Source organism: Cervus canadensis, chromosome 12, assembly GCF_019320065.1.
Source record: "Cervus canadensis isolate Bull #8, Minnesota chromosome 12, ASM1932006v1, whole genome shotgun sequence".
Classification (NCBI taxonomy): Eukaryota; Metazoa; Chordata; class Mammalia; order Artiodactyla; family Cervidae; genus Cervus; species Cervus canadensis.
The window spans coordinates 15,338,596-15,359,288 of NC_057397.1; positions in this window are offsets into that span (position 1 = coordinate 15,338,596).

The window sequence follows — 20,693 nt, forward strand, 5'->3', positions numbered from 1 at the left end:
TGAGCTGATCCCAGCAGGTTCACAAGCCTCTCATCCTTCTTCTGGGTCAGCAATTTAGATAGGACACATTTTCCTCATGACAGTGTCACAAGTGCAAGAATAACTCTAAAGACTTTTCAAGCTTTAATTCTGTAGTGCTCACTGATACTCCATGGCAAAGAATCAAGAAAGGGTGAAGAACTGGAACCATCCTTGTGCTCTGTCCTATATTTCCTATTAAATACATTAAGCATAGTATTTTGAATCAGAATCTCTATGAAAGGTGCCTGAGTCTCTGACTCATCATCAGGCAAATTTGGATCTACAATAAAAATCATTTTAACCTTATTTTGACATAATCATATATGTATTGTGGAGAAGGAAATGGCAGCCCACTCCAGTATTCTTGCCTGGAGAATTCGATAGACAGAGGAGCCTGGTGGGTACAGTTCATGGGGTCGCAAAGAGTCAGACACGACTGAGGAAACACTCACTCACTCACTCACATATATGTATAGATGAATTTATGTGCAATGTATCCAATCATTTTGGAAAAGGCAAGCCAACAAAAGTTCTTTCCAATGAAGCTTTGAATCTTTTCCCAGTAATTTTTTTTTTTTTTGGTGACAGTTTTTTGAGAGAACTTACATACCATACAATTCACTCATCTAAAGTGTACGGTTCAATTGTTGTTCAGTTGCTTGGTCATGTCCAGCTCTTCGAAACCCCGTGGACTGCAGCTTGCCAGACTTCTCTGTTCTTCACTATCTCCTGGAGCTTGCTCAGACTCATGTCCATTGAGTCAATAATGCCATCCAACCATCTCATCCTCTGTACAATTCAATGGATGTTAGTATATTCCCAGAGTTGGGCAGCCGTTACCACAATCAATTCTAGAACATTTTCATCAACTCAAAAGGAAACCCATACTCTTTAACTGTGACTCTTCAAAAACCTCTTTTCTCAGTTTCAGCCAAGGGTTCCAAAAATTTCCAAAAGACATTTTTTTTTTTCTGGCTCCCCCAGAGTTTTGGAAATAACTGCATTATAGCATTTTTCACAGAGCATGGCTATTAGTGCTTTCTTTTTCTGTCTCTCCTATGAATCTGTAACTTCCTTGAAGAATACTGTGCCTAATTAAAGCTTTACAGCTAAGGAAAGAAGGGAGGTAGGAAAAAAGGAAGAAGAAAGAAGGAAGAAGGAAAGAAAGAGGGAAGTTGTAATCAAAATTTTGGTTTCACCTATAGGGTATGGTCCAGAGAAAATATCTCCATGACATATTTACATATTTTGGCATATATTCCTGAAGTTAAAACATAGTATTTTTTTTTCCAAAGAGAAAAATTTTGAGTTTTGAACAAAATTTTTTTGTACTAGCCACATTCTGGTAGTTCTAGAGTTATTTCCTTCAGAACCCCCTAGGATTCATCACTATATCATCATCATTTGTTTACAGTGGTTACAACTATATTATATATATATATATATGTATATATATATACTATATTATATATATGTATATATTATATTATAATATATATTATATATTATTATTTTATATATGTACTATAATATATATAGTATATATAATATATATATTAATATTATTATTATATATACTATATTATATATATATATGTGTGTATATATATTCAGTCGCTTCAGTTGTGTCTGACTCTTTGCAACTCTATGGACTGTAATCTGCCAGGCTCCTCTGTCCATGAGATTCTCTAGGCAAGAATACTGGAGTGGGTTGCCATGCCCTTCTCCAGGGGATCTTCCCAACCCAGGGATTGAACCTGCATCTCTTATGTCTCCTGCATTGGCAGGTGGGTTCTTTACCACTAGCACCACATGGGACGCCCCAATCTTCTAAAGAGACAGATTTCTAACTCATTTATTTTGAATCTTTTTGTGATTAAACAAGTTAAAAATGTATTTGTCTCTAACATAGCAATCACTAAGTAGATGGTTCAGAATTGATGCAGAGGCCTTGCTCCATAAGATTATCTAAGAAGCCTGTCCTGTGCTTCATCATTTCCCAGGGTACCACCTTCAACTGTACTGTCTAGGATGATCCCCCAGTGTCTCTGTGTTCCAGTCAGTTGAGGAAGGTCAGGGACTTTAAGAACATAACTTGGAAGTTATAGCATCACTTCCAGGTACACTCTTCTGGTGGAATTAATTATATGGTCATACCTAGGAGCACAGGTGGCTGTGAAATATGCTTTTTACTCTGGTTGGCTCTGTATTCGGCTACAGATTGAGTGTTACTTTCCTTTCTAAAGGAAGAAGGAGATACTGGATGTTAGGAAGCAAGTAGTCGTGCATTCCATGCTGCTTTTACAGATACTAACTGGCAACATAAAACTGAGGTCCTATTCATTTTCTTGATTTTAAATTTTGTATCTTAACCAAACTGAGGCCTGAAAACTGACCATGACTTTTAAATGTATTTTTGCTCTCCCTCCATGTTTAGACGTGGTTTGTGGCATTTTAAAAACATCAATGCCTTTACAGCATTGTTTTCTACTTTTGTAGTTGAACATGTATTTCAGTTAAATTATGAAATAAATGGGTTTTGGTGAGCTAGCCTGGAAAACTTACAAACACAATATTGTTTCTATGGGAAAAAGATTTCAAATTCTTAAGAGAATCTGACAAATGTGCTTTTGAAAGTGAACACATTTGAAAGTTGGGAACTGCTAAATGTACTCAGGTTTACACATATGAAGTAACAGATGAGGTTTACTGGAACATTTTCTCAGTAATGCCTTACCCAACACTCCAACAGCCTCAGTGCTCGGCCAGAGCTAGCCAAGTCCAGATCCAGTTTCCTCCTTTCTCCATATGTTCATCAGGCACACAACTGTTGGTTTCTCTTTTTCACTTCAAACATTTAGCCTGTTACCGGAAAGTTGTTTAGTTGGGAAGTTGTAGCAAGACTATAAATAGAAGATTAGATAAGGATAGCTTAAGACCTTTGAGTTATAAGTTCAACCTAGACTTTAGAGACCATTCATTCAGCTCCAATACTTTGGCCACCTGATGCAAAGAGCTGACTCATTTGAAAAGACTCTGATGCTGGGAAAAACAAAAGGAGAAGAGGGCAGCCAAGGATGAGATGGTTGGATGGCATCACCTATTCAATGGACATGAACTTGGATGAACTCAGGGAGATGGTGAGGGACAGGGAGGCCTGGCATGCTGTAGTCCAAGGAGTCACAAAGAGTCAGGCATGGCTTAGCAACTGAACAATAACAATACTTAATTTTAATAAATGTAATGATGGGGCTTCCCTAGTGGCTCAAAGGTAAAGAATCTGCCTGCCAATGCAGGGGAGACATGGGTTCCATCCCTGGATCAGAAAGATCCCCTGGAGAAGAAAATGGCAACCCACTCCAGTGTTCTTGCCTTGGAAATCCCATAGACAGAGGAGCTTGGAGGGCCACAGTCCAAGGGGTTGCAAAAGAGTCAGACATGACTTCATGACTAAACAACAAGAAAAGTAATCATGGCCTTCTTACTCTAGAAAGAAAATGGTTATGGATTTTACTTTTTTATAAGTAACAAAATGCTTATGGATCCTAATGTTAAAATAGCTACTTATGGAATAGTTTGATTTCAAATCTCTGAATAAGTTTGTCAGAGGAGTTCTATGCTTTTAACTGTCTCCTCTCCCCCACCCCACTATGTGCTTAAGCACGCGCTTAGCCTGAGAATTGAATAATCCAATGTTGACTGTGGATTTTAGCTCCCAGTTCAGTCTCAACCAGACCAGGGAGTTTTCTTTCATGTATTGAACAAATTATTTATTACGTGCCTGTTAACAAAGCATTTGAATAATGTTCCGAGTACTGGGAAGCAGAGGTTAGGTAAGAGTCACAAACCTTGCTCTCAGTGAAGCCTGTTCTCTGTTGGGAAAGATAAACAGTAAGCAGCTAGTTACGACAGGTGTGAGGAGGGTTATACTGGGCAGGGGGCACAGGATGATGTGGGGACAGATGGCAGGGGTGGATGCTTCAGTTTAAGGGTCACAGGAAACTTCCCCCAAGAAAGAATGAGTCAAAGTATAAAACAAATTCCCTAAGCAGAGAGCAGGTTACCTCATGTTTTATTCAGAGATTACATCACTGCCAAGTGGCCTGTGAGAGGAAGAGAAGAGGTTTCTTAGCACCCATGGACTCACCTCTGGGAAAACATCTGGCATAGCACTTGGCACAGGAATGTCAAAAACCTGAATCAGTGAACGGTGGGATTTCAGCCAGTCTTGCTGATGACAAAAACGTTTTCTGCCCATCCCAAGGGAGTAATGACCTATCACCTTCTTCCAGACAAGATTAATCCTCCTTAAGTTTGCTTAGAAACAGTTAAGCTGGTCAGAAGTTCAGGAATTTAAGGGAGGGAAAAAAAAAAAGCCCTGTTGAAGAGATGATAATGAAGCAACTATAGGATCGTAAAATCAGAGTGTCAGAACCAGTAGGCTCTCTAGAAGCAGTATCTTCCATTTTAAATGTAGAAAATAAAGTCCTTAAATATGTATATGCATGTATATGTGTGTGTGTGTGGGTGTGAGTGTGTAAGGAATTTATAAGCTTTAGAGTGGAGAGCTCTGAAAATGTCTTCTACTAAACAAGAGGAGCTTTAACAACTTAGAAATAAAACAAAAATGCTAAATTCAAGTTTTGGCCAGAGAGAAGGATATTTGAAGGTGAATTGGATGATGACTCTGAATTAAACACGAGGATGAATGAAGGAAATAGATTCCTTCCTCTCTTGTAAGGCACTTAAGGAGTTAAAGCACTGGAGTAAACCATCTCAAAACAATATAGAAGAAGTTGAGATTTCATCTACTCATTTTTAAAGTCATTAGTTGATTTGTTCCTTCAATGGTATTTTTTTGAGCAAATGATAGCATTGAAGTACTGTGGTTATTTGTTATTGGATAAGACAGGATTTATATCCTCATGGAATGTTCAATCTAGTGGGAGATGATAGGAGATTGAACTCAAGTGTTAAATTCTAGGATGGAGGGCTCTGTGACAAAGGTACTTACGGACAATATGGTGGTATGTGTATAAGGGATTTCCAGTGAGGGCTTCCTGGAGGTGGTCACCTATAATTGCATGTCTGAAAGACGAATCGGGCATAATCAGGTAAAAACAGGCAGAGGATAACGAGAGCTCAACATCTAAGGAATAGCTTATACAAAAGCACAGAAGTCAGAGCATAATAAGTTAGGGGCCAGTAGAACACGCAGACAGTTAGTTGATTCTAGGTACAGTGCTAGGTTTAGGTTCTTAAGACAAATGAGATGCGATTCCTGTTTCTTTGTAACAGGCCACCTTCTCCACCCCATCCTTCCACCGGGATTTTTTACATAACCTTGTATATAAAAGGCTTCCCTGGTGGCTGAGTGGTAAAGAAACTGCCTGCCAATACAGGAGATGCAGGTTCAGTTCCTTGGCTGGGAAGATCCCCTGGAGAAGGAAATGGCAACCTATTCAGTGGTGTTGCCTGGGAAATCCCGTGGACAGAATAGTCTGGCAGGCTACAGTCCACGGGGTTGTTGCAAAGAGTTGGATATGACTTAGCCACTAAACCACCACCACTATAGCCGATTAACAATGTTGTGACAGTTTCAGGTGAAGGGACTCAGCCATACATGTGCATGTATCCATTCTCTCCCGAACTTCCCTCACATCCAGGCTGCCACATCACACAGAGCAGAGTTCTGTGTGTTACACAGTGGGTCCTTGTCGGTTATCCATTTTAAATACAGCAGCGTGTACATGTCCCTAACTATATTTCCCCCTTGTCTACCTTCCCCTAGCAGCCATAAGTTCATTCTCTAAGTCTGTGAGTCTCTTTCTGTTTTGTAAGTTCATTCGTGTCATGTTTTTTTTAAGATTCTACATATAAGGAATGTCACACAGTAGTCCTCCTCTGACTTATTTCACTCACTGTGGCAATCTCTAGCATTCTCTAAGCCAGGAAATTTTACAGCACAGAGCCCAAAGTACAAGTGTTAGAGTCCCCGGATTTCCCAGGTGGCTCAGTGGTAAAGAATCTGCCTGCCAATGCTGGAGACGCAGGTTCAATGCCTGGGAAGATCCCCTGAAGGAGGAAATGACAACCCACTCTGGTATTCTCGCCTAGGAAATCCCATGGACAGAGGGGCCTGGTGGGCTACAGTCCATGGGGTCACAAAGAGTCAGGCGAGACTTAGCGACTGAATAGCAACAGCAGCTACAGATGGCATGTCTGTGTCCCTGCCTAATGCATGTTGAAACCTTACCCATAGTATGATGATTTTGGAGATGGAGGTGGGGCCCTCGTGAATGGGGATGGTGCCTCTTTTAGAGGAACCCCAGAGAGATCTCTCATCCCTTCTGCCATGTGAGGCTGTGGTAAGAAGGCTCCCACCAGATCTGCTGGCTACTTGATCTTGGACTTCCCAACCTCTGGAGCTCTGACAAATTTCTGTTGTTTCTAACCCACCCAGTCTGTGGAATTCTGTTACAGCAGTCTGAATGGACTAAGATAACTGTCTTGGTGGATTTTCTGTAAAAGTCAAATCAGGGCTCAAACAAACAAACCAAAAAGGATAAACATGCAACAGGAACAACCAGGGACCGGCCAAGCCAGGCTGGTGGCAGGAGCAGTCTGTTGTTTCCTGGAAATCCTGTCTGGTGAGAGACAAGTGGAACGACAAGCTTTTGTATGAGCTTCACAGACCTTAAACATCTTAGTGGTCTCCCTTAGTATCTAGAGAGGAAGCAGGGGACAGCACGCCCACACGACATCACTGTGCTTGCTTCTAAAGAACAGAAACCTCTTAAAGCCAGGGTATGTGGCTGGATGTGCTCCCAATGATTTTTTTTTTTCAATAACTTATTTATTTATTTTTGGTTGTGTTGCGTCTCTGTTGCTGCCTGCAGGCTTTCTCTATTTGTGGCGAGTAGGGGCTAGAATCCAATTGTGGTGCCTTGCCTTGTCATTGCGGTGGATTCTCTCGCTGCAGACCACAGGCTCTAGGGGCACAGGCTCCAGTTGTAGCGACATGTGGACCCAGTAGTTGCAGGGTGCGGGCTCTGAAACCTGGGCTCAGTGGTTGTGGAGTATGGGCTTCGTTGCTCTAAGGCATTTGGAATCTTCCCTGCCCAGGAATCAAACCCATGTCTCCTGCATTGGCAGGCGTATCCTTATCCACTGTACCACCGGGGAGGTCCTTCCAATGGTTCTATAATAAGAAGAGAAACCTGATGGAGCAAGAGTTTTAACTTAGTACTTGGCTGCTCCAGTTAGAGGGTCTGTTTGTGGTTATTTGAGTGTGGTGCAGAGTGTCCATTTAGAACGCATCCCAGTTTTCTTGAAACTTGCTCTTCTTCACCTCATTACCAACTGGTAGCCGTGCATCCAAATGCTAATTTTTCTTAATTAAATATATGACAGTTTATAAAGATGACTTCTCTTTCCATTCTAGTTAGATGTAAGTGATTCTGCTATCTATGCTAATTACTGTATATCTTCATCCTAAAGACTATATATGTATATGCATATATATAAAACTATATATGTATTTATATGCACATAAGCATATATGTGTGAACATATGTATGTGAAAAATATATATATATACACACATACACGCACACATATATAATTGAAATTTTAATAACCTGCCTCTTGGGAGAATGCATCATTTATAAAAATATCCCTGCCTTGGGTTGGTAGTTTTCTGAGATTTCAATTTCAATAGCTTCTTCCATATTAGGCTGCTTTCATCTCAGAGGAAATAATTATATCCAGGTTTGGCTCTGTTCAATGGGGCATGACTACACCAGAATGGGTCTCTTCCTGAACAGAAAAAGAAAATTAAAAAAAAATAAAAAATAAAAATCTGACACACCAAACTCCAAATTATCTAAATCCATTTTCAATGAAAAGCTTGGTGGCTTGGTAAAGATGATGACTTTTGAAGGAAAAAAGGTCCATTGAAAAATTCCATTTCCCGTGCTGTAAGGTTAGGAGAATAAATTGCACCCGGGGAAGAGGCGCGACACTCCTTTCGACATGTAATAAAGCAGGGGGCCTCATTTGAGTTTCCCATTAGGTCTCCTGGAGTGATCTCAGAAATGTGTTGGCCCTGCACACTGTAGCTCAGCCTGGCTCTCTGACCCCAGGACTCAAACAGCTTTTCAAACAGCAGAATGAGAGTCTGGATGACTGGAAATGTCCAGCAGAACGTTGTTTGTTATTGTGCTGGGTTTCCTATTTGCCATAGAATATTAAACAGGTTTCTTATTTTCCATAGAATATTAATAATTGGATTTGAAAGTGGGCAAGTGTCTTCCCTCCCAACCAGCTTTTTCTTTCTGTCCTCTCATCCTGTTTTCCCACCACAAGGATTGGTGGGGATGTTTCCACCCCATGTCAGGCAGGGGGCTTTCTAGATGGAGCATCTGATACTGACAGGTTTTTGTCTAAAGCCAGAGACTATCATTCCAAATGGAGGCTTTCCCATGAAAGGTGTGATAAAGAAGTCCATGGAGCGACCATTACATTCCTTTGTTCATTCGGCAGATGGATTTTTTATTATTTATTTAGTTAGTTAGTTTTTGGCTGTGCTGAGTCTTTTTTACTGTTGGGGCTTTTCTCTAGTTGTGGCTGGTGAGGGCTACTCTTTAGCTGCGGTGCGTGTACTTCTCATTGAGATGACTTCTCTTGTTGCAGAGCATGAGGTCTAGGGCGCACAGGCTTCAGTAGCTGTGGAACGCAGTTTCAGTAGTTGCCGCATGTGGGCCCTAGAGCACAGGCTCAATAGCACACAAGCTTAGTTGCTCCACAGCATGTGGGATCTTTCTGGACCGGGGTCGCACCCATATCTCCTGCACTGAGCAGGTAGATTCTTTACCACTGAGTCATTAGGAAAACCCCTCGGCAGATGAATGTTGAAGAAAGCTAAACAATATAACCAACACGTCCCCTATCCTCATGTGATACACAATCAGAAGAGAGAGACAATAAAGAAAAGAGTTAGCAAAACATTAATTAATTGAAAGTTTGAAAAGTTCTATGAAAAAGAAGTATAAGAAGCAATGAGAAAATGTATCAGAGGGACTCAAAAGTATAGTTGCCCCACACAAGCTAATAATTTGGTATGCTTACAAACTTATTTATTGGCGGTAGGAAGAAACTGACTTAGAAAAAAAAATCCTTCCATTTTAGTAGTTTAATTCAGTTCAGTTGCTCAGTTGTGTCTGACTCTTTGCAACCCCATTGACTGCAGCACTGCAGGCCTCCCTGTCCATCACCAACTCCTGGAGCTTGCTCAAACTCAAGTCCACTGAGTCAGTGATGCCATCCAACCATCTCATCCTCTATCGTCCCCTTTTCCTCCTGCCTTCAATCTTTCCAATCATCAGGGTATTTTCTAGTGAATCAGCTCCTTGTATCAGGTGGTCAAAGTATTAGAGTGTCAGCTTCATCATCAGTCCTTCCAATGAATATTCAGGATTGATTTCCTTTAGGATTGACTGGTTGAATCTCCTTGCAGTCCAAGGGATTCTCAAGAGTCTTCTCCAACACCACAGTTCAAAAGCATCAATTCTTCAGCACTCAGCTTTCTTTATGTTCCAAGCCTCACATCCATACAACACTACTGGAAAGACCATATCTTTGACTAGATGGACCTTTGCTGGTAAAGTAATGTCTCTGCTTTTTAATACACTGTCTAGGTTGGTCATAACTTTTCTTCCAAGGAGTAAGTGTCTTTTCATTTCATGGCTGCAGTTAACATCTGCAGTGATTTTGGAGCCCAAAAAATAAAGTCTGCCACTGTTTCCATTGTTTCCCCATCTATTTGCCATGAAGTGATGGGACCAGATGCCATGATCTTAGTTTTTTGAATGTTGTGTTTTTAGCCAGCTTTTTCACTCTTCTCTTTCACTTTCATCAAGATGCTCTTTAGTTCCTCTTCACTTACTGCCATAAAGGTGGTGTCATCTGCATATCTGAGGTTATTGATATTTCTCCCAGCAATCTTGATTCCAGCTTGTGCTTCATCCAGCCCAACATTTTACGTGATGTATTCTGCATTGAATTAAATAAGCAGGGTGACAATATACAGCCTTGATGTACTCCTTTTCCAATTTGGAACCAGTCTATTGTTCCATGTCCATTTTACTAAAGATCTTTTCAGGATGTGTATGTGAGTGAGAATGCATATTAATGTGGTAGACAGGCATGGATTTATCACTGTGCTTTGTGAGATGATCTCAGATCTGTCACTAGTAACTTTTTCAGAGTGACAGATCCACAAGGTCAGAGGAGTACAAATCTGTCTTCTATCTTTGTTTAGGCTGGTGAGCCAGCCCTAACATCTGCATTCTGGATGCACCATTTCTTCTCGTATCATAGCTGGGAAGGTTACAGACTCCTCCAAAGCATCTCACACAACCTAATGGCTTTCTCGTTTTAGTTCTTGCTACAACTATGGAGCCCCCATATGACATTGCTAGGGACTCTCAGCAATTATCTCGCTATAACTGAGTGAGATATTTGGTGGTGGGGGGTGGGTGGTTGGAAATCATGCTAATTAGTAAGGGAGATCAAAAAGAGGCAAGAATTAAAGGAAAGCATTCTGTTCCTGGCAATGCGGCCCCATCTATAACCCATGGGCCAGTAAAGAGCTATAACTCTATTAACCAACCAACTGATATAATGGGCATTTGTGGGAGAGCCTGGGGGAACCTGAACTCATGCAAAATCTAAATACTTTTCCCTTTTGCTCTGGTCACCCATGTTCTCCAACAGCGCCCTTACTCTTAGCCCTTGATGTCTTCCAGTGCCCCGGTATTGGCTTCCCATGTTGCTCCGTGGTAAAGAATCTGCCTGCCAAGAAGGCGATGCAGGTTTGAGTTTGGTCCCTGGGTGGGAAAGATTCCCTGGAGAAGGAAATAGCAACCCACGCCAGTATTTTGCCTGGGAAGTCCAATGGACAGCGGAGCCTGGCGGGCTACTGTCCACAGGGTGGCAAAAGAATCAGACGTGACTTAGTGACTCAGCAGTAACAACAGCAGTGCCCTATGTAACCTCTGCCTGGGTCCAGACAGCCCAAGGCTCCGGCTGCAGGCTGACTGCAAGGATGCACACGGTTCAGGGCTCCACGGCGTAGGTGGTCCTCGTATGTGGGTGCGTTCCTCAGTGCTGCATGTCATTTTGATTCCTTTGAATTGCATTCCATGTGTGAGTATTACCTGCCTCCTTACCTGATCAGGGAGATCCTTATCGGTAGACTCAGTGTTTCATTCACCTGTGTCCCCCGACCCGTAGTAAGTGTCCCAATAACGGCTGAAGAATAAAGAAAACTTCCTCTGTCTGCCTCTTGCTAGGCTGCAGCAGACACTGGAAGCTGGTGGGAAGTCTGTGTATCCAAACATAAAACTGATAACAGCAGAGCCTATAATTTGGCTTGCCTGAGAGAGGTGGGTGGGACAAACGGAGGGCACGGCCATGGAACCTGTGGCTTGCCTGCAGCCAGACTTCCGAGAAACTTATGCTAGATTTATTAAAATTGCATACCAAAATAGCTCCATCCATTAATTCACTTCCACTGACTGAAGCAGAGTTGATAGTTTTGCATACTTTCAGCAAAATGTTTTCTACATTTCCATAGTTCTTATTCTCACTTAAGTTTTCTTTTGCAATTTCCCAAGACAGCATCTTGTGAAACATGTTAAATGATCCAATATGTGGATATGAAAATAATTTGCTCTAATTTCACTCCATGGATAGGGAGTCCAGATATCAGCTGACTGCTGATAATATGTATCTTTTTTTTTTAACATTTATTTATTTATTTGGCAGCGCCCTGTCTTAGCTGGGGCTTGTGTGATCTTTGTTGCGACATTTCAACTCTTAGTTGTGGCATGTGGGGTTCAATTCCCTGACCAGGGTCTAAATCCAGGTCTCCTGTATTGAGAGCAAAGGGTCTTAGCCACTGCACTACTCAGAAGCAACCCCCCCCCACCTTTTTTTTTTTTAATTGATTAATTTATTTGGCTGTGACCTGTCTTAGCTTGCATCTCTTAAAAAATATGCACCACAGGTGGGCTCAGCCCAGCGAGAAATATTTGCTTCAGTTTACACTCAACATATGATTAACATTTCTGAAATTAAGACTGGTTTGTGTGTTTTGTTAGTTTACTGTGTAAACCTGAGTTAACTGCTTCCAAAGTTCTATATTTCAGTGATGTCCTAGAGGAAAGGTCAGCAAACCATGGCCCACAGGTCAAATCTAGCCTGCCACCTGTTTTGGTGAGTAAGGTTGTTTTGGAACCCACAGCTACACCTATTCGTTTGTGTATTATCTGTCCTGGCTTTCACACTACAGTAGCAGGATTGAGTAGATGTAACAGAACCTATATGACCCATAGAGCTGAAAATATTTACTATCTGGCCCTTCATAGGAAAATGCGCCATTGATATTTGAACAACCTATATTAATTAGTGCCCCGTGGCTGCCCAGTCTGATGAACTCACCTAATCTGACATGACAGGAAAAAGAAGGTCAAAAGATAAGTGGTGAAAGTGAAAGTTGCTCAGTAGTGTCTGACTCTTTGAGACCCCATACAGTCCGTGGAATTCTGCAGTGCAGAATACTGGAGTGGGTTGCCGTTCCCAACCCAAAAGATAAGTAGAGATGCGTCCTGTATTCTTGGGCTTCCCTTGTGGCTCAGCTGGTAAAGAATCGCCTGCAATGCAGGAGACCTGGGTTCGATCTCTGGGTTGGGAAGATCCCCTGAAGAAGGGGAACGGCAACCCACTCCAGTATTCTGGCCTGGAGAATTCCATGGACTGTATAGGCCATGGGGTTGCAAAGAGTCAAACACGACTGAGTGACTTTCACTCACTCAAATACTTGGCAGGGGGAGCAGTCCTGAGCCTGGAAAGCCATCAGTCAGGGAGGAATCTGATGTATTTGAGGAAACAAAAGGAGGCTGCCTTGATCAGAGCTGAGAGTCAGAAAGAGTTGTTCACAGTGAGACTGTAAAAGCCCGCCAAAGCCATATCACACAAAGCCTTGTAAATCATGAACTTTCCAGATATTTTGACCACTTTAGACTTTCAATGTCCAGAGAATGCATTAAAAGTTAAAACTACAGAGGTGTGGTGTCTTTTGTCACTTTTGTATCTTGTTATGTCCGTGAGCTTGAACTTGGAGCGCTGTCAGCTTTCCCCTTGCCAAGGTGGCCGCTGATGTTTTGGGATTCACCCCAGTCAGCCTGGAACATCTCCTCTTGTTATTCTGGATGTGCGGCTGCCCTCCAGGCCACCGTGGGAAAGCGCAGTGGGGCAATCGACCATTCTCTGAGGGCTGGTGAGCACAGATCTGGCCAACGCCTTCTGGCTTCACAGGTCTCCATTCCAGAGCTTCCATGAACCTCGGAGACCATGTCAGATTTGACTGGAGTGGGCGTGAGAGGGGAGAAGTCAGTCCCACAGAGCCTGGTCCTACTGTGTCAGCTCTCAAGTGCTGATGCTATGGGGTCCACTGGGCACAAAAGCAGCCTTTCTTCTTGTCTCTGTTTTCTGAGAGTTCAGCCTGAATAGAGGCTCCAGGACAGCAAACAGTTGATGACAAAGGTTTAATATATGGGAAATTAGTTAGAAGGAGATTTGAGTTTTAACTTTCAACCTCCCAAGCTGTGTGACGTGTAGGCAAGTGGCTGCCTCCCTCTGAGCCTGAGTTTCCCCGTCTATTAAAGGGGGCACCTATATTAAGCTGGTAGAATTATGATGATTATATGAGATGAGATGCTAGTGCAGAGTCTGGTGGCAGAACCACTGGTTATTGATCAGGGATGATCTCACTGGCCTTTGGCTAGATTGTTTGCAGATCTTTTTCTCCCCCTCCTCTGAAAGGACACATATTACATGGAATGTTTGGCTGGACTGGGCTGGCACTGGAGCCACAGCACGTGCTTGCACTGGGCGGCCCGGGATCACATCAGAGACAGCACCCGCACCCGTGCTCCCCCCGTGCGTCTCTCCCCGCCTCCAAACGAGGCCTCCTCTGTCTGTCACAAAGTCCAAGAAAAGGTTCCGGTCCCCTGAGGTTGGAGAAGAAAGCAGTTGCAAAGAAACAAGCTATTAATATTAATGTTCCAGGAAAAGGAGAAGAGAGAAAGGACACGGGCACCCAGAAAGAATGACTCCATCTGGCTTTGATGTGTTCCTTTCCACAGGATGGCAGCAGCCCGGAGAATACTGAATAGTGAGGAGGAGGGAAGAGAGGAGGTGGAGGTGGCCTGGCAGCATCTGAGGGATTACGTGAGCTGTGGGGAGTCGGTTCTGTCTAGACAAAAAGTCAGCCAGCCACGCCGCCATCTGCAACTATCAGAGAACAAGCCAGCAAGGGAAAGGGGAGCCCCTGCCTGGGCGCCCTGTTTGTTCCAATGAGTGGGTGTAGGATATTCTCTGTAAAGGACTATTGTTGTGCTAAACCCTGGGAGAGGGGGCACCTGGTATTTTGAGACCCTTCCCAAAGGTCTGCTTTTTTTGTGGATCTCTTCAGGCAAAGGTTTTCTTTCTTAGCCTCTCCATTGAGGTCCTGTGGTACCTTTTAATTTCTCACGTGGATATCTTGTGTGATGCTTAAGAGGTCAATCGGTAGTTTGACCTAGATTTAGTTCCTACCTGTATGTCTCTCTGGCCTTGCATGGTGGGCAAATCCCTCTGAGGGCCTCTGTTTTCTCATCTGTAAGCAGTGTAAGAAGTAGTGAGGTAGTAGTTTGTGTATCGGCTCTAATAGCAGTGGCTGGTCTTACGACTGCTAGAGCCTGTTTTTTCTCTTCCCCAAACCAGAGACAGCAGAGGGCAAGGTGGTGAAGGAGTGACAGCAAATGGAAACGTCTTGGGATAATCACTTACTAGCCGCACAGATGTTTCATCTTCTGTTGAAGGAAGCAAGCTTCCTTGGAATCCTTGAGGTAAAGCCTCTGTATGTTGAGTGAACTTTGACCCTTTTACTCAGCAGAAACGGAGACTCAACCTGCCAACCCCACAAAAGTAATAAAGATCTCGACACACGAAGAAGCGTTTCAGACGAGATCACCGGGAAGGTATGACGTTAAATTAACAGAATTTAAGAACTGATCATTTGTGATGTGTGGGAGGTGTTAGCTAATATGATTAGTGCGATAATCACATTGCATAAGTAAACGTATCAGGTCAACCTGGTGTGTGTCTTAAACTTACACAATGTTGTTTGCCAATTATATCTCAATTTTAAAAATAACTTAGAAAAGGCAAAAGGAAGAGGAATTAGATGAGAGCTTAGACTATGTCTGGCTAACTATTTTCATTTCCTTCATGAAGAGGAATGATGGTTGGGTAGCAGAAACCCACCAAACAGTATCTGTAGTCTGTTGTACAATATAAAAATTTAGTCCTTTGTTCAGTAAACCCTTTCTATTTGCCATATTATATAGTGGCAATAGTCTTGTTCAGTTAGATCTTTTGATCGTCTTTGTAGAAGCTCACATTAAAGAACCCTTTAGGTATGAGATTCAGCTGGTTAGGACCATACCTGAATATTGTTGACAACATTCAGTTGCCCAAAGAGAGGAAAATCTTATTAGACAAATCCCCTTAAGAATGCAGCATTAGAGAAAATATGTCCTTAAGCAATCTTGGAATGGAGAATTTCCTCCTAAACAATCATAAAACCTAAAAGGTCTAAGAGAAAAGACTGAAAAAATTGGCTACATAAAAATATAACATTTCAGTCCAGGAGAAAAAGTGTAATGAATGACACTTAAAGGACTGTTTTTCTCAACAGATAAAGTGAAAGTGAAAGTTGCTCAGTCGTGTCCGACTCTTTGCAACCCCATGGACTATACAGGCCATGGAATTTTCCAGGCCAGAATACTGGAGTGGGTAGCCTTTCCCTTCTCCAGGGGATCTTCTGACCCAAGGATCAAACCCAGGTCTCCTGCATAAAGAGCTATTTCAAATCAGTAAGAGATCATTTGATCAAAAGAAACATGAATAAGCTGATTGATTAAAAAAAGAAATAAAATTGGCTTATTAGCATATGGAAAAATGCTCAGCATCATGTATAATTAAAGAAATGAACATTACAACACCAATGAGGAGTTTGTCAAGGTTGGATTGGTTTGTCAGTTTGTTTATCATCATATTGGTGAGGTGTGAAGAAATAAGAATTTTTATCAAGAATGGATACAGATTTTTGGAGGGCAGTTTGACAGTAACTATCAAATTTAATACAAATGCTTGGTCCAGGACTAATATTTTATTTTTATTTTTTGAACTACAAGAATTCCTTCTTCATTTATTCTTCAGAAATTGAGACACAGTGGGGAAGAGTAGATGCATGCCTTTGCTTTCTGGCCTCCCTGGAATCAAAGGAGGAAAGAGAACACTGACTGCTATCACTACAGAAAGTATTTTTATAGAAGGGAGGAGGAGCTTTCCACCCCACTCGTAAGACCTGAAGGAGAGGGGCCAGAGCCCAGGGTCCTTTTGAAGGACTGATATTTTAAATAATTTATTTTACCCATACATATGCACATATGAACGTGTACTTAGATTGTTTTGTAGTATGTAAAGTAACACCAAAGACTAGCAGCGAATTCAGTTAGGAGATACTGTGAAGTAAACTCCTGTAAATCTGTAAAATGGAACACTACACAGCCCTGACAAAGACGACAGAACAACATGTGTGTGTGTCTGAAACACGTACATTGTGAGGTGTGTCTATGAGACACATACGGTCCTGAGACTCAGTTAAATCACATCCTTCTGTCACATCTTTACCCTTTCTCTGTTGCAAGTGTGCTACACATGTAAAATTGCACAAAGCAGAATACACAGCTCAATGAGTGAGAACAAAAGGAATGTCATGTCACTGCTAATCTGATCAAGAAGCAGAACTCTGTCTCTACCCTTTCTTTTTGTCTACAAGCTCATGGATAATTTCTGTCATTCAAAGCTTCTGTTTCCTTACCTATGGTTGGGAACACTGAAAATTGTTAACACCACTGTTCTCTCTTATCTCACAATGTATTTGTGATAATCACATGACTTAATGTTACTGTTATTCTTCTAAGTGACAGACAGCTCTGCAAATGAGGTTGAAGATGGCCATTCAGTCTGATAGATGTGTGAAGCCTGCAAGGACATCATGCTTGCAGTCATCCCTAAGCCTTTCCTTCCTTGGGAAGACAGACTGTAAGGAAAAGAGTGGTATTCTGAATGAGACCATCTGTTGGTCATCATTCTTCCAGTAAATTTGACTTTAAGCCCTACAGTCCAAGCTGGGAATGAGAATGCACAAGCTTGCTAATTGTTCTGAGTCTCTAACTTTTAGCAGAACACTGCCAAAACTGCAGCCATGCAAGCTTTTGGGAGACTTTCCCAGAGCCATGCCCTTGTGGGAATGGTCTTCAATGATCAGGGGAGAGGGTCCCTTACCAGTAATTGCTAGGGATGTGAAATCATACATGTGCCCTGCCAGGTTCCATTCTAGCTATGTGACCTCTGACGAGTCATTTAACCTCACTGAGCCTGAATTACCCATCTTCTTGAGGATATACATAACCCCAACCTACCTAACCCTAACCTCACAAGGTGCTGTGAGGGTCCCCGTGAGATGGTTCATATAAAGTTCTCACTGAGGTTCCTCACTTGGTCAGTACTCAGAACTGTTTGCTGTGTAAACTGTCTTGGAACATCTAACTGGGTCATCACGGTGAGTGAGACTGCAGCATGTGGGCCTATATACTTCTTACACATGAAGGCAGGCGGCCAGGTATGGACCCGGAGAGTGGGGTGATGGTTTTCTGACTCAGAAAACCATGATTTAGCACTCAGCTCTCCATTGCTCCTAAGTAGGTCTTTCATGTATGAAGTCACAGAGTCTTTGTCCACTCAAGATAGTGACACATGGGGCTTGCAGTGCAAAGACCAGGATCTGTCAGGCTTACGTAGAAGGAATAAGAGCATGAAGTGAATGCTCAGGCTTTATGTTTGTATGGGTAGGGTGTGGAGAGCAGAGGGGAGAGAGATAAAGGCACAGAAGTAGAAATGTATAAAGCTTGACTTTGGCACCAGAAATATTGGAATGGAATGTTCTTTAAGAGGAACATTAGAGAGCCCAGCAAGATGTATATTTGGAGGACTTAACCGGAAGTCTTTGATGCCAGTCTAGACATTTAGAATTGATCTCCTAGATAGTAGAAAAGAACCACTGAAAGTTCTTAAACAGGGATGTGACAGGTCTCAAGCCCAGGAGGTAAAACTGAATTAGCAAATTAGTTAGGAAACAAGATAGTTATTATCTACAACTAAGGCATTATTATGTTCAGCTCAAGAACAATCCCCTGGCACGGAGCCTCATGTTCTCAACAGATGCCTGCTGAATTTTTATTTTGAATATAAAATTACTGTAGCCCAGATGTCATTTGGCCTCCCCAGCTTTTTTATATAAAGTGATGTGACATTTTAAATCTGAAGCAAATGACTTTAAATCTTTCTCTTGCACAGACCCAGTCCAAGGGGTGAGATGAGGTTAGACATGACAGCAGCCCTCCATCCTCCTTACTCCCCCTCAGATGGGCCACTGGGGCCTGGGTTAAGCCCCACTTCCTGTTCCTCTGGTTCTTTCTCTGATACTGCCTATCGCCGTGTGCCAACCCCTCCAGCTTTCCAGAGTTCCACAGCGAGTGGGGTGCAAGGCTCTGATGTGAAGTAAACGAAACAGGACCAAAGGCCATGAAGTCAGGATCACACAGTGGCACCACTTGAAGCAGGTGTCTGCCTTTGAAAATATCCATGAGGTTTCCTCTGCCGTGGGCACAGCCCTGTCATAGGAGCTGATGAATAAGAGAACAGAATGCATAAAATACAACCCAGTCTATCCATCTCAAGCCATTGACATTTTACTCATGGTGTCCTAATTAACTCTGGATGCTTTTTATGTCCTTTTTGCTTTTTTATATCATAGAAAGTGAACTGTGTTGCTTGCCCCACGTCATTTGTAAGAAAATTGTGGAAGCTAATTAAAAATAAAACCAAAAGCCACAGATGTAATTATTACATAATGAGGTAAGGATAACATTATCAGATGCTATTACATATACCAAGAGTGAATTTTAATTAGAACCCCAGGTGGTTACTGAGAAATCAGGTATAAAGAAATTCTAGCATGACTACCTATTTGCAAAATAATCATGCATCACAATTATTGCTTGGGTATAAATCAGATTCCTTGGAAATACTTCTTAAAAGGAAGACAGTTCTCTGGTCTTGGCCTGTGCAAAACAAATAAATAAAACACATGCGTTATCAAGACCAGTTTCCTCAATCTGATACTGCAGGCACAGAAGATTTAGGACCTTCTGAAACATGTAATCCTCTAGTATCAAAGATTAGATTCATTCTTTCTAGTTTCTATAAAGTATAAATATGAGATGTGTCTGTAATGGCAATGAAATAAATATTTTAAGGCATATACTCCTGTTCTTACACATAATTTATAATCCTATTTTATGACTCTGCGTGTGTATGTGTATAAAATACACAATTCGTTCCAGTGCAATATGTCACAATGACAGTAATATACTTGTACATATTGTGAAATAGTGCCAAGCAACTGGTAAAGCTTTTCAGTAAGTCATCCCTAAAGACTTTTTCTAGAACTTAAGCCATGTGTTGTCTCCATCTTGTGGACAGGTGACCAGGAGAAGACAAAAGAGGCAATAGAATAGAAGGCAGGTAGGCAGATTAATCTCTTTAAACATCTATTGCTTGATGCAGGCTGACTGGAATGCCAGTCCTGGTCCGGCGGAAGGTGTACCACTGATGGATGATGGCTGTCTTCTGTGATCTTGAAGGTGTTGTGGCAGGTGGTGGTGATGTGCTTGGAATCAGTTGCCTGTTTTGTGCCTAATGAAAACATTTGCTAGATTCAAATCCAAATTTTTGTGTTCTAACCTCAGCCACCTGTCCCCTCCCAGCCCAACAACTAAATGGCTGCGTGACCTTGGGCAAGCCCTCTAACTTCTCTGAACCAGAGCTTCTCTATCTTTTGAATGGGAACTGTGATACCAACTCAGTCCTCCTAGTGTAGCATGAGGTCACCATAGGATGAACAGTTTAAAATGAGTGGATTCAAACTTTGATGAGCTTCCTAGGCGGTGCTAGTGGTGAAGAACCCCCCTGCCAGTGCAAGAGATGTAAGAGACACAGATTCTGTCCCTGGGTTGGGAAGATTCCCTGGAGGAGCGGAGCCCAGTGGGCTACAGTCTGTGGGGTCACAAAAGAGTTGATTATGACAGTGACTTACCAGCAACAATAAAGGAATTCAGTGACATTTGAAGTGTCACGTATGCTGAATGCCACGAAGGACAGATACAGTAGGACTGGGGAGAGAAAGTGTGCCGGTCGGGAGGACATTGTTTCGGATAAGGTGCTGGAAGGGTCTCAGGATCCACATTTGATCGCAGAAATAGATGTAGTCAGGGAGTGGGTCACATGGCTACCTGGGGGAAAGCTGTTCCAGGTGGAGGGACAGCAAATGCCAGAATTGTGTTGCACGGATTCAAGGGCCAGGAACAAAGCTAGTATGGCTTTTCCATTTCTGCATGCTTTTCCCTTGGAGTTCATTTTGAGGTGTAGCCCTAGCA